This window comes from Sarcophilus harrisii, chromosome 4, assembly GCF_902635505.1.
Source record: "Sarcophilus harrisii chromosome 4, mSarHar1.11, whole genome shotgun sequence".
NCBI lineage: Eukaryota > Metazoa > Chordata > Mammalia > Dasyuromorphia > Dasyuridae > Sarcophilus > Sarcophilus harrisii.
Genome location: NC_045429.1, coordinates 142,985,893 through 143,000,965, shown reverse-complemented (window position 1 = coordinate 143,000,965; position 15,073 = coordinate 142,985,893). Strand labels below are relative to the sequence as shown.

Genomic DNA, 15,073 nt, shown 5'->3' with positions numbered 1-15,073 from the left:
GAAAAGACACTGGAATTAAAAGGGATGGAGAAAGCTTCCTGTAAAATGTGGGATTTTAGTTTAGTTGGAACTTAAAGGAAGCCAAAGAAGTCAGTAGTCAGGATGGAGGAGAAAGAACATTCTAGAAATAGGGTACCGTCAGAGAAAATGCCAGGAGTCAAGATGGAGTATCTTATTTGTGGAGCTAGTGTTACTGGATGGAAGAATATGTGTTAGAGACTAAGGTGTAACAAGATTGGAAAGATGGAAGGGGACTAGATTATAAAGGGTTTTGGTATTTAATTCTAGAAGCAAGAGGAAGCCATCAGTTTACTAAGTGGGAGGGGGAGGTAATAACATGACCTGTATTTTAGGAAAATCACTTTAGTACCTGAAGGGAAGATGGACCTGGAATGAAAACAGACTTGAGGGAGGGAGGCTCATGAGCCAACTATTATAACAGTCCAATCATGAAATGATGAGGGCCTGCAGCAGAATAGTGCCAGTATGAGAGAAAAGAAGGGGGCATATTTGAGAGATGTTGCAAAGGTGAAATGAATTGCTGGGCAACAGCTTGGAAATGGATTGGAAATGGAAGGGGGGGGGGGGGGGGTGAAATGGTTCAACTCTGAGAGAATGAGAAATTTAGGATGACTCCTGGCCTGACAGCCTGAGGGACTGGAAGGATGGTGCTGCCCTATTTATAATAATATGGAAGATAGGAAGGGAGCAAGGTTTAGAGGAAAAGATAATGAGTTTGGAATTGGGTTGGATTTAAACTCAGATCTTCCTGAGTTAGACCCTATGTTTTATCCACTGTGCTGACCTGGAAAACAGTAAGTACTACAAAAATGTTACCTATTATTAGCTATTATTTCAAGCACAGGAGGCAATCAGGTCCAAAGAAAAGAAATAGGAGATGATGTGTCACGTGCAAAGAAAAGCAAATGGGTCAACTTAGATGGACTGGAGACTATATGGAGGTAAGAACAGTGTAACAAAAATGGAAAGTTAGGATCCAGGTAGTAAAGAGCTTTAAATGTCAAACCAGAGATCTTTACATTTCATCCTGGAGACAAGGATGAGACAAGACAAAGTAGTGAGGTAACAAAGTATCCATTCATTATTCTTTATATTAAATATTTAGCAACATTAAATACAGTCAGTTCTCATCATTTGCAGTAGTCATCTTCAATAAATTCACAGCAAAAACAAAATTAGACGGTACAGAACCCCTTCTCCTAAGGAGAAACTACATGTTTAGGTTCTTGTGAATCTCGGGTCACATTTATTTTTAACACTTTCTGAACTGACCTCACCTATAGATTAATGAGGTTTTCTTCCTTTTTCTGGATGTACCATATTGCTGATTCATTAACACTGAACTCAAAGCCAACAGCACCATAATTCATGCCTGAATGAACCTTATATAACACTTGCATTTTCTCCAAAGGCATATTAGTCATCACTGTAGTACCATGCTTGGGGATCATTTTTAAACAGTAAAATCACTACCCCAAAAAAGAGTCCCCCCCCAAAAAGGGACACTAAGTATATTATGCAAAAGACACTTTTTTTCTTGTAATATTTGTTATTTTTAATCTTTGCTTTGGCCACTAAAAAACAAACAAAAACTCCCAAAACAAAACCCAATAACCAAAAACTTAGAACAGAATCAAATTCTCAGTTCTTGCTTTCCTCAGCTTCCACTAGCACTCCCAAGCAAGGCAGTGGGGAGAATGAAACAGGAAAAGGGAAGAAACCCATACCACACACCAGAGAGGAACAGTCAAGAGAATGAATTGCATCTCCAGGGTCAGAGTGGTTACATGAAGAAATGGGAGGAGAGGAGTTCTCCTTAATAAGTAAAAAAGCCAATTCAGCATCCTAGAGAGAAGCTGAAAGTCCCTCCAAATGAGATGACTCTCTCTGGGCCCATTTCATGTGGTCTGTCCTTTCATTTTTCAAAATTCTTTATAGTAGTTGAATACTAAACTCTGAGCTAGGGATCAGGAGAGCATTAGAAAAAGCAAATTCAGACATCAGCATAAACCAAAGCTTCCCCAGGCTCCAAAATACCTATACCAACAGTCTAGGTGCCTTAGTGATTGAATTAAGGGCAAGTCATTAAAGTGAATGGAGAAATGGTATAAAATTATTAAAACTTAAGGGGCCGGAGGAGGGAGGATAAACCTCCCATGGCACAGGGATAGGTATCAGGGTCTAGACCCCACAGCATATAGACAGACACACAGATAAACATACCTGGAAATAGAACTAAAAATTAATAAAAACCCTAAAGAGGAGAACCTCTTATGGATGTTCCAGCCACTTAGCTTGGTCCTCCACTCACACATGTTTATAATATGAGAGCAGAAATCAGAAAGCAAAACACCACTTTGTTCAACCTTTACTGAGTCCCCCCCACCTTGTTCAACCTTAACTGAGCCCATAAATATTATGCTACTCAAATTTTTGGCTGCTTTTGCACAGAGATTGATTTTGTCATTACAAGTAAATCCTAGTGAACAGGAACATAAATAAAAACAGATCTTTCTTTAATACAATTAATAGTATCTATTTAAAAGCAACAGGGATAAGCTAGAGTCTTTCCAATAAAATCATGAGTGACACAAGGCAGTTGTAGAAATGCTAACTCTAGCAATAAGGAAAGAAAAGGCAATTTAAAGGAATAAGCACAGATAAAGTACCAGGAAAATTACTTTTCACAAATTATATAATAGTTTATCATCAGTCTTTCTATATATTATCTACAAAACCCAAGAGGAAGAGATAAATTCCATTTAAAGCAACTACAATTAAAAAACAACACTATGTAAAAGAGTTGGAAATGTACCTGTCAAGAAATACATGGAAACTATATGAATACAACCATTAAAAAAACCACTATAAAAATAAAGGCAGCATGGAAAAAAATTGAAGAAACACTAATTTCCCCATAGGTAGATAAAGACATATAATAATAATGATAATACTGCCTAAATTTATTTAATGTTATGTCAAACTTCTAAAGCATTGATAGAAAAAAACAATAATCAAATTTATTTGGAAGAATAAAAGGTAAAAAAATCTCAAGGGAATGAAAAAATTGGGGGGGGGGGAGTGGAAAGGAAGGGATCCCAACTATTTCAGATTTCACACTACATTACTAACTAGTAATCAACAAAATAATTTGATACTAGTTAAGAAACAGATTTATCAGATTATGTACACAATTTCTGTTCAGTCATATCTGAGTCTTTGCGACCCTATTTGGGCATTCTTGGCTAGTTATGCTCAAAAAGTTACTAAACTGTGTATATCCACTGATCCAAGCAATACCACTACTTGGTCTACATGTCAAAGAGATCAACTATAGAGGAAAATTACCTATGTGCAGATATTTATAGCAGCTCTTTTTTATGATAATAAAAAACTGGAAACTAGCCATTAATCGGGGAATGTTTTAATAAATTATGGTATATGAATGTAGTGAAATCCTATTATGCTCTAAGAATGATCAAGAAATCTGGGAATATTTGTATGAACTGATCCAAAATGAAACAGAAAGAACTATTTATGGAATAACACTTTAAAGAACTATGATGAATGACCATGATTCCAGAGGCCTCATAATGTAACATGCTACCTAATTCCTGTCAGAGAAATGATGGACTCAGTACAAATATAGATCTTCTCTCCTTTCTTTCCCTATGTGAGGAGAATAGTGGTGATAGAAGGGAAGGCATAGTCCCCTCGGGGCACTTCATGTAATAGGATGTACTAAAGGTCTTCCATTCTTCATAATAGGGTAATCCAATCTACACTCCTTACTTCTTCTTCTTGTCAACAACCCAGATCCAATAAAGAGAGATCCTTGAGTTTCAGCTGTGGTGACTTCCTTTGGGACCATATTGAGATAACCACTTCCAACTTCAACTCTTTGTCAAGGTAGAGTTCTATATTTATTATATCTTCTGGTAAAGTAGCTGGGAACTATGAGTGAAGGAGGGCTAGACAACATCTACAAATTCAACTCCCATACTCCCCAATAATGGAAACCTTATAAAGGATGAAGCCCATTACTTATGATAATATTCACATATTCATTAATTTAACATGAATAAAACTGTTACCAATTTTATTAGTTCTTATCTTTTTGAAATCTGTCACTATTGTATATGGCCTTTTTAAAGAGTTTAGCAACAAAAGGGAAGAGAGAAATAAATGTTAACAGACAAATCTAGTAAGGGTTTTTTCAGGATGAAGGAGACATTATGTTTGAAAAGCAGCCAATAGAGAAAGAGATTAATGACATTAATTAAACAATAGGGATGACAAATGGGCAGTCTGTTAGAAAAGGTGAGGATAGAATGCCATCATTTGTGCATGTAAGAGGAGTTTAACTTGTTCAGGAGAATGACCATTTTTCTAGTCATTTGAGTGATGTCTGATGAGAAAAATTTAAAGAAAAGATCTTTTTGAAGGGCCTAATTTTTTTTTTCAGCAAATATGAGATAAGTTTCCCTGTTGAGAAGATGAGTGAAAGGGGAATCACGAAAGGTTTGAGGTTTGAAAAAACTCCCTCCAAAAAGCATAATGTAGTAAATTGATTCACTAAAGGTCAAGATGGGGAGTATAGCCAAGTGCAGAGATGATGGCATAAGAACCTACAGGTTGAGGGACTAGAAATCAGTAAGGAAAAAGAAAAGTTTGGAATTCCAAGGCAGAGGATGTGGCTACATGACAATAGATTATGATCAGATGAAGGAATTTCAGAGTTCATGAAAAGAGATAGTGGATCAAAGACATGACTACTCTATGTGTAGGTGTGTGAGGTGGAGGAGTACATCATGAAAAATGAATAAGTTGAGGAATTAGAAGGTTAGAATGTTGAAAGGGAAAGGAATATGTACACAGAAGTCCCCTAATAAAAGAAAAAAACTGGGAGGAAAACAAGATGCGAGCCAGGTACTGAATAAGAAGGAAGGAGAATGTCCTAGAGGTCTATAAACAAAAGCTAGAAGCATCTTTTCCCCCAAAATATTTTTTTCCCAATTACATATAAAAACAATTTAAAACATTTGTTTCTTTAAATTTTGAGTTCTAAATTCTCTTATTCTCTTCTCCCTCTGCACCCCCCCTCAATGAAAATGCAAGCAATTTGATATAGGTCATACATGTGTAATCATGCAAAACATTTCCATATTAAATCATGTTATGAAAGGAAACAGACCAAAAAACATATTGTCTACTGTTATTTAAATGGAATTTATCCTTCTATCTCATTTCTGGGCTTTGTTGATAATGTATGGAAATGCTGATAACTTAAGTGGGCTTATTTTATATCCTGAAACTTTGCTAAAGTTATTATTTCAATTAGCTTTTTAGTTGATTCCCTTATATTACTATATATATTGTCCACAAAGAGTTATAGTTATTTCGTCTATTTTAATTCCTTCAATTTTTTCTTCTTTCATTTCTACAGCTAGTATTTCTAATACTATATTGAACATTTACTCCAATGCTTTCTATTGTTTTTAATAGGAATGAGTGTTGCATTTTATCAAAAGCCTTTTCTATTTATGTTGAGATAATCATGTGACTTTTTTTTTTTTTGGTTTTGTTATTGACATGGTCAATATTCTGATAGTTTTCCAAATACTGAACAAGCCATGATATCTTTCTAATATAAGTCCCACCTAGTATAATGTATGAACTTTGTGATAAATTGCTATCATCTCCTTGCTAGTATTTTATTTTATTTTTGCTGAGACAATTGGGGTTAAGTATCTTGCCCAAGGTCACACAGCCAGGAAGTGTTAAGTGTCTGAGACCACATTTGAACTCAGGTCCTCCTGACTTCAGGACTGACACTCTATCCAGGGGTCCTCAAACGACAGCCCGTGGGCCAGATGTGGCAGCTAAGGATAATTATCCCCCCTCACCCAGGGCAATGAAGTTTCTTTATTTAAAGGCCCACAAAACAAAGTACAAAGTTTTTGTTTTTACTATAGTCCGGCCCTCCAACAGTCTGAGGGACAGTGAACTGGCCCCCTATTTAAAAAGTTTGAGGACCCCTGCATCCACTGCACCACCTTTGCTAGTATTTTATTTAAAATTTTTGTATCAATATTCATGGGAAAATTGGACTATAATTGTTGAGCTTATAATTTTTCCTTTTTTTTTTTTTTTTTGTTCTTCCTGGTTTTGGCATCAGCACATATTTGTGTCATAAAAAGAATTCAAGAGGACTTCTTTGCCTATTTTTCCAAATAGTTTATATAGTTTTGGGATTAATGGGTCTTTAAATGTTTGGCAGAATCTATTACATAACTATAACCAAAAGTAAAGAAGAAAGAAGTTGAGATGAACAGAATTTTAGAAAAGATATGATAGACATTGCCTTAACTTCTTTCTTGCATAATTTTTGGTTATACTTATCTAGTTGTTAGAGAGAAAAAGTTGAGGTCCTCCACTATTATAGATTCACTGCCTATTCCTCTAACTCCTTTAAGAATCTGGATGCTACACCATTTGGTGCATTTATGTGTAGTACTGGGTATTACTTCACCGTTTATGGTAACTTTTGGCATATCTCATAGTTAGATCTATTTTTGCTTCTGTTTTGCGTGAGATTATGATCGCTACCCTTGCTTTCTTTGATTTCGGCTGAGTATTTATAATAGATTCTGTTTCAGCACCTTGCTTTTACTTTGTATCTCTGTTTCAATTTTTTTTTTTTGGAAACATGTTGTAGGATGCTGGTTTTTAATACACTCTTCTATCAGCTTCTGATTTGAGTTCATCCCATTCATATTTGCAGATATGATTACTAGGAGTTTCCCTTCTACCTTATTTCCCCCCCCCCCCCATCTTTATCCTTCTCTCTCTCCTTTCATTCTGTTCCTCCTCAAAAAATGTTTTACCTTTCATTATTTCACCAATTTGCTTTCCCTTCTATTAGTACTCCCCCATTCTTTTTCCCCCTTCACATCCATGTTCTCTGTCTATGTATATTTCTTCAAACTACTCTAATAATGAGAAAATTCTTAGGAGTTACAAGTATCAATTTCCCCTGTAACCACCAGTATCTTGATTGGGTGATAGATGTGAATTAAATGAACTTCCAAGTGGCAGAGGTTACTGGATAATGATGGAAGAAGAAAAACCTGAAAGTCTCAATGGGGAGCAAGGAGTTATCTAACTATCCAACCATGTTTAATAAGTAGGAGGATATGAATGGAAGTATGAATAGCATAGTCAGGGAAACTGTGTCAGAAGGGAGTCAAGTCTCAGTCAAGAGCAAAAAGATAGAGAAAGGAAAAGTTTTAAGATGAAATCTGGTTTACCTAAGAAACAGGCATTTGAAAAAAGCACAATGGAGATACCTTTAGCAACTATGAGTAGATTAAAGTCATGAGCAGACAAAGGATAAAGAAAAACAAAAGACAATTATGATTACATAAAATTGAAGTTTTCCACCAATAAAATCAATGCTGTTAAAATTAAAAGGGAAATACAAGTTTCTCTGATATCCAAGATACACAACATTCTCCAAATGATAGTCAAAGGCTTGAAAAGATAGTTGGTCCTCAGTGAAAGAAAAAAAGATGATTAATAATCATGTGAAAAAATGCTTCAAATCACAAAGAAGGAAATGCAAATTAAAAAACCTCTAAAGTTCATCTCACACCTATCAGAATGGTAAAGATTTAAATCAACTACTTTGGAAGACTAATAAACTGTAGGTAGATCTGTGAGTTGGCAAATCTATTCCAGAAAGCAAAGTGAAACTCTGCTCCAAAAGTCACTAAACTCAGTGATATATTACTACAATATATTAAAAAAATTAAAAAATAATAAAAGTATCCAAAGGGATAGAAAATTTAGAATTTTTTTATTGTAGGAAAAGTACTGGAAACAAAATAGATGCCAATCAACTAAAGTACAGCAAAATAAATTATGGTATGAATGTAATAGAATACTACTATGCCATATGACAAAAGGAATGGTGTCAGAGAAACTTGGATTGACTTGTATGAACTGATGTACAATTTAATAAGTCAAACCTAGAAAACAATTTTTAAGACAACACAGTAAAACAAATAAACAAACAAAACCCAATTTGGAAAAATTTTAAGAACTCTAATCAGTGCAATGACAAGCCAGAGAATTCATGAAGTAATGCTACCCACCTCCTGATAAAAGGGTGATGGGCCCAGAATGTAGAAAAAGACATACATATTTTGTATGTGGCAAGTGTGAGAGTTTGTTTTTTCTTGTACAACTATGTTTGTATGTTACTAGTTTACATTTTTTCTTCTTTTATTTGAGGGAGGATTTGGGGAGGAGTGAGGAACACTGCCTCTTTCAAAAGGGTTGCTAGAACTTTTTTTTTTAATGCAGAGATCATAAAGAATTAGAGGACTATATATATATATATATAATATAAATAAAGGATATATTATTGTATTATATATTATATTAATATAATTTTAGGATATAATATTATATCCTAAAGGATTCGTAAAGGATATCAAAGCAATGGATAGACCAAAAAAATAGATGGAGTAATTACATGGGGACAGGAAACACTAACTGATGGTACTTTATTGGAATTTTCATGATGTCAAAAATCAAGAGAAGTCTACACAATGGATGGATCCCTTATGGCAAACTTATGGGAGGATATGGATAAGAGCTGCACAGGGTTTGCATGCATATATGGGCTATGATTTATAACATTTGAGGAAATATTCATGCTGATAAGATCACAAATGTTTGAATGTCTGGATATGCCAGCTGTTCTTCATTCTTGAAGCCTATGCCAGAGAAGTCCAAACTCTGTCAGAACTTACAAAACTTGAAAGAGTTCATTTGGCTGGGCAGTAAATTATCTACTGTCCAAGAATCAGACTACTCTGAATTTCAACAAAGATGATGTTGTTCAGTTGTTTTAGTCACATGTCTCTTCATGACCCCTAAGATACCAGAATGGTTTGCCATTTCCTTCTCCAGCTGAGGCAAACAGAGGTCACACAGCAACAGTGTCTGAGGCTGGATTTGAACTGAGGTGTTCCTGATTTAAGCCTGACATTCAATCTAGTTTGCCATCTAGCTGCCCATCCAAAAATAAAGAAATAGATATAAAATAACTAAAAGTGTGTAATCAATTCAACTCATTAAATGTGAAAGGGTAATGATCTACTTAGGTATAGAAAGTATTCACATACATAGCTCTTGACCAGTGATCAGAACAAGATTTTAAAATGACTATTCCTGTTGATTATAAGTGTATTTGTAATTATTTGCACTGTCAAAATAATGGCCTTGCATTATCTGGTTATAAGGTATTACAGAAATCTAAATACTTTTTCAGGCAATCTTCTTTTAATTAATTTGGGTCTTTCAGATGGTCACAATCTAATTGTATACTCTAGAGTTTAGTTTTGTTTCAGTTATATGAAAACAGAGTTTTTTCTACGGTATTGGAAGATCATTTAGGTCATGCCTAAATGGTAACATTTTACTTAAAAGGGATTAGATTCCATCTAAGATTGTAGCTGTTAAATTAGACTATTGAAGTCGCATTTTTCTAATAAAGAAAAGCTTCAAAAAATATTTTCAGGAAATCATGCATAGATTTAGGAACTATGGCATTGCTATAATGTGGTCCTAAAAGTTCATGCAATCAAACTATTATATGAATGAGAGCTAACAAAGTTTAGAAGAACATTTGACTCTATCTAGTAAGTAATCAGGGAGATTGACTCTAGGGCTCTTTATTAAATGTTTACTTTTACTTTCTGGATTTTATATCTTCTCTTTTCATTTTAAGAAAAAAAATTGACAAAATAGTTCTCTGTGATATGATATATGTCTTCTTTCCTTTCCCTTTTCCTTATTTTTCATAGTTTCCCCAGCTTCTACCCTCAGCTTTTTTTTCTTCCTATTGTACATTCATTCTCTTGGTAATCTGATTCATTCCCAATAAATTTCCAACAATTATCTCATGCAGTCCACATCTCATCTCCCAAGTTTTAGGCCATCACTTCTGAATGTACCATAAACACTGCAATTTCCAAAACTGAACTGAACGTCTCTCAAAATGTTTCTGATTAAACAATAATTTACATTTATATACTGTTTCTTCTCAATGTGCCTGAGAAGTGAAAAAAGTTTAGAAATATTTCTTCTCATTTTACAAATGAGGAAACTGGAGTTTAGAAAGGTTAAATGATTTGCCCAAGATCAAGAATCACAGCAAAGATTAAACACAGAGTGGATTCTATTAGCAAATGCCAACTTTCCATTTATGTGAATATCTTCACCATTCACCTCATCTCCCACATCTGAATTTCTTGACATTTTCTTTCTTCCTCAGGTCTCAATCAATTTCCAAACCTAAACAATTCTATGCTGGTTCTCCAGCGGCTAGTAGCTTTCATTATGAGATCCCTTCCATTTACTCTGTTTATAAGGTGTATGTACCAAATTACTTCCACCTTAACTTCCACATTGGAATATTAGTTTTTTAAAAAACAGGGACTGTTTCTGCTATACATCATAGCCTTAGAACTTAGCATAGTGCCTGGCATATATTAAGTGATTATTAAATGCTTTCCCCCTCTTCTCTGCTCCCCCCAACTGTAACCCTGGAATCATAATTTAACTTCTTTGAGCTTTAGTTTCTTCATGAGCAAAAAGAGAATATAGTTCCTACTTTACAGTTTACTATTAGAATGATGTGATATGACAGATATGCAATATTTTGAAAAACCTTAAATGTTGGATAGAAACACTAAGCACACAAATAAATACACAAATAAATAAATGAAATATTCAAAATGAATACAAAATTAATTTCAGGGGCAGTCATGAGAGAGGCAATAATATGTATTAGCAACTGTGAGATCATCATCATATAGGATATGGAACTTGAGCCAAATTTTGAAGGAAGTTAAGAGTTTCAGGAAGTTAGAGGTGAAAAGAATATCTTCTAAATATAGGGGGACAACCCAAAGGCAAAGAGATAGGGTCTTGTCTATGTCACATAAAAAGAAGAGCAAATAGTGTGTGAAGGAGGAGAGTAATATCAGTCTGGAAGTGTAGGCTGGGTTTAAAATGTCCAAAAAAAAAAAAAAAAAAATATATATATATATATATATATATATAAATCTTAGAAGCAATAAGGAACCATTACAGATTTTTGAGCAGAGAAGTGATAGGATTAGATCTGTGTTTCAGGAACAGTAATTTGAGCCTCTGTATAGAGAATATATTAGATAAGAGAGACTGGATGCAGGGAGATCAATTAAAGGTTACCACAACAGATGAGGTGGAAAATGTTGGAAAAGCTGGATTACCATAGTGATCATTTGGGAGAAGGGAAAAGTTGCAAGAGATGTTATGGAGTTAGAACTGTCAAGATTTGGTAAGATTTTGAGAAAAGTCAAGGATGACTGAGGTGGCAAAGCTGGTTGCCAGAGGCAGAAATGGGGAAATTAAGAGGTAAGGACCTTAAGGAAAAAGATAAAGAGATCTGTTAAAAACATGATGAGTTGATATGCCTAAAATACAACAATTTGGAGACATTTAACCAGAAACTAATTAAAACCAGGGACTGAACCTGGAGAGAGAAAGGGTTGGATATATACACCAGCATTTTTTTTTTTTTTTTGGTATTGGGATGACAAGTGATCACTCGTTTGCTGATCTCATCATAGAGAACATGAAGCTTCAAAGTACCTCTTAAATCCATTAAATCTTAAGATCCAGTAGGATAAAATAATGCTCTCAAAAGCCATACACAAAACTCCAAAGCTTAGCAAACATAAGGAAACTAGACTATGTCCTAACACAAGGTAGCAAATTTAACCTACGTGTATCCCTAAGATTTTATGGGATGAAATTAGGTCTAGAAAATGTATCTAGATAAATACACTATGTTCAAAAGAAATGATAGGTAAAAAGGAGAATGGGGAAGCACTATATAAAAAAGAAAGTAGACATTTCCAAAATATATATAGAGGATTGACCCTAATTTATAAGAAATCAAGCCATTCTCCAATTGATAAATGGTCAAAGGATATGAACAGACAATTCTAAGATGAAGAAATTGAAACTATTTCTAGCCATATGAAAAGATGCTCCAAGTCATTATTAATCAGAGAAATGTAAATTAAGACAACTCTGAGATACCACTACACACCTGTCAGACTGGCTAGAATGACAGGGAAAGATAATGCGGAATATTGGAGGGGATGTGGGAAAACTGGGACACTGATACATTGTGGGTGGAATTGTGAATACATCCAGCCATTCTGGAGAGTAGTTTGGAACTATGCTCAAAAAGTTATCAAACTGTGCATACCCTTTGATCCAGCAATGTTACTACTGGGCTCATATTCCAAAGAGATCTTAAATAAGGGAAAGGGACCTGTATGTGCAAGAATGTTTGTGACAGCCCTTTTTATAGTGGCCAGAAACTGGAAACTGAGTGGATGCCCATCAATTAGAGAATAGCTGAATAAATTATAGTATATGAATGTTATGGAATATTTTTGTTCTATAAGAAATGACCAGCAGGATGATTTCAGAAAGGCCTGGACAGACTTACATGAACTGATGCTGAGTGAAATGAGCAGGACCAGGAGATCATTATATACTTCAACAACAATACTATACGATGATCAATTCTGATGGATGTGGCCATTTCCAACAAAGTTTTTTTTTTTTTTAAAAGAGAAAGCAGGAAAAACCCCCAGCAAAAAAATCAATACAGAGGAAAAAGTCTGAAAATATATGCAATGTTTCTAACTCATAAACATCTCATTTTTCACCAGGCTGTACTCCCCTGATCTCTACCAGGTCCCAGAAATCTCTTCATTCTGGAAGCTCTAAAAATGACACCTCAGAAGTATCTTCTGCCCCAAGGACTATTCCTTGGATTGGATGACCCACCATTTAAGGAGGGCACTAAGATTAAGTATCTTCGTTTTCTACTAGGCTGTACTCCTTGAAATTTTTTTGCTGATTATTTTTCTTCCCCTTTTCAGTTTTATTTTATGTATGGTCTTTGCTATTAGAATATAAGGTCCTTAAAGGCAAGGACTCTCTTTATATTGGTATTCTTGAAACTTAGTACAGTGTTTGGCACACACAATGGATTTAAATTTTTGTAATGGAATAGGGGAATACGTCTTCTCAAACTTCTTTGTGGTTATGTTTATTTTAATTTTGTAATAATAAGTTGGGTTTTTTTTTGTGGTGACTGTTCTTTTTTTATTTTATTTTATTTTATTTTTATTTAATAGCCTTTTATTTACAGGATATATACATGGGTAACTTTACAGCATTAACAATTGCCAAACCTCTTGTTCCAATTTTTCACCTCTTACCCCCCCACCCCCTCCCCTAAATGGCAGGATGACCAGTAGATGTTAAATATATTAAAATATAACTTAGATACACAATAAGTATACATGACCAAAACATTATTTTGCTGTACAAAAAGAATCAGACTCTGAATTATTGTACAATTAGCTTGTGAAGGAAATCAAAAATGCATGTGTGCATAAATATAGGGATTGGGAATTCAATGTAATGGTTTTTAGTCATCTCCCAGAGTTCTTTTTCTGGGTATAGCTAGTTCAGTTCATTACTGCTCCATTAGAAATGATTTGGTTGATCTCGTTGCTGAGGATGGCCTGATCCATCAGAACTGGTCATCATCTAGTATTGTTGTTGAAGTATATAATGATCTCCTGGTCCTGCTCATTTCACTCAGCATCAGTTCGTGTAAGTCTCTCCAGGCCTTTCTGAAATCATCCTGTTGGTCATTTCTTACAGAACAGTAATATTCCATAATTTTCATATATGTGGTGACTGTTCTTTTCATTTACATTCATAAAGACTCATCTTCTTGAGTTCAAATCTGGCCTCAGACTCTTACTAGTTGTGTGACCCTGGGTATGTCACTTAACCCTGTCTGCCTCATCTGTAAAATAACCCAGAGAAGGAAATGTCAAGCAACTTCAGTATCTTTGGGAAAAAACAAACAAACCACCAAATGAATTCACAAAGAGTCAGACATGACTGAACAGAACCGCAATAAATCATGGTGTGTGCATGTACGTGCACACACACAATTTGGCTTTGCTTACTTCATTTTACAACAAGTACATGTAAATCTTTCAATGCTTTTCTGCATTCATCATAGTTTGTTTCTTGTAGCACAGTAATATTCTATCATGTTCATGTAACAAGTCAATTGATGGGCATCTACTTTGTTTTTAATTTTTTGCTACTACAAAAATTGATGTTATAAATATTTCAATAAAGGACTTTTCTTTGTTTAAAGTAAATTAATTTCCTGGGACAGCTTAATCTTCAATTCTTACTATCTTTTTCTGATGACCTTTGAACTAAAAAGAAATGACATTAAAAAATGATTAATAGCTATTAAGTAAGATAAGTAAGGAGATAGTAGGAGAACTAGAGGTCCTAGATGAATTCAAGTTATCTGACCCAAATAAACATAATCTTCAGGCTCTAAAACAACTAGCACATGTGATTTCTAAGCCACTGTGAGCAATATTTGAAAGATAATGGAAAATGGGAAAAGTTTAAGAGCCTGCAAATTTTAAACCAGTAAGCTTGACTTCAATTCCTAGGAAAATTCTAGAAGATATGATTAAAAAGGCAGTACTATCTTTATCCTAACCCCTTCACACTTAAATAGAAAAATCTTCATTTGTTATTATAACAATAAACAATTGCTAACTGGTATTCAATCTTCTTTCTGGTGTCAAATACCACTGAATTTCCCTAGATTTGTCCTCAGATGATATGCTCAGCTAATTAGGACTTGCCAGAACTTAAATTTGATCTAGTATATTCAGTCTTTGAAAACATGCATACTGCAATGAAGCATGAGAGTAAAACTTTAAGACTGAGATTAAATTACTAGTTTTAAAATGCCTGTATACAAATGTATGGAATTTATAAATTCCGTTTCAAAAGCTCACAGATTTCACATTAAATATTTTATTGAGACTCAAATTCCTAAATTAAAAAAAAAAAGTTGTGA

General features: G+C 34.4%; 1 protein-coding gene across 1 annotated transcript in view; it reads right to left on the bottom strand.

The window, feature by feature from the left end:
* LATS1 (large tumor suppressor kinase 1) overlaps positions 1 to 15,073 on the bottom strand; it is a 39,416-nt gene that overhangs the window by 18,227 nt on the left and 6,116 nt on the right. The window lies entirely within an intron of this gene.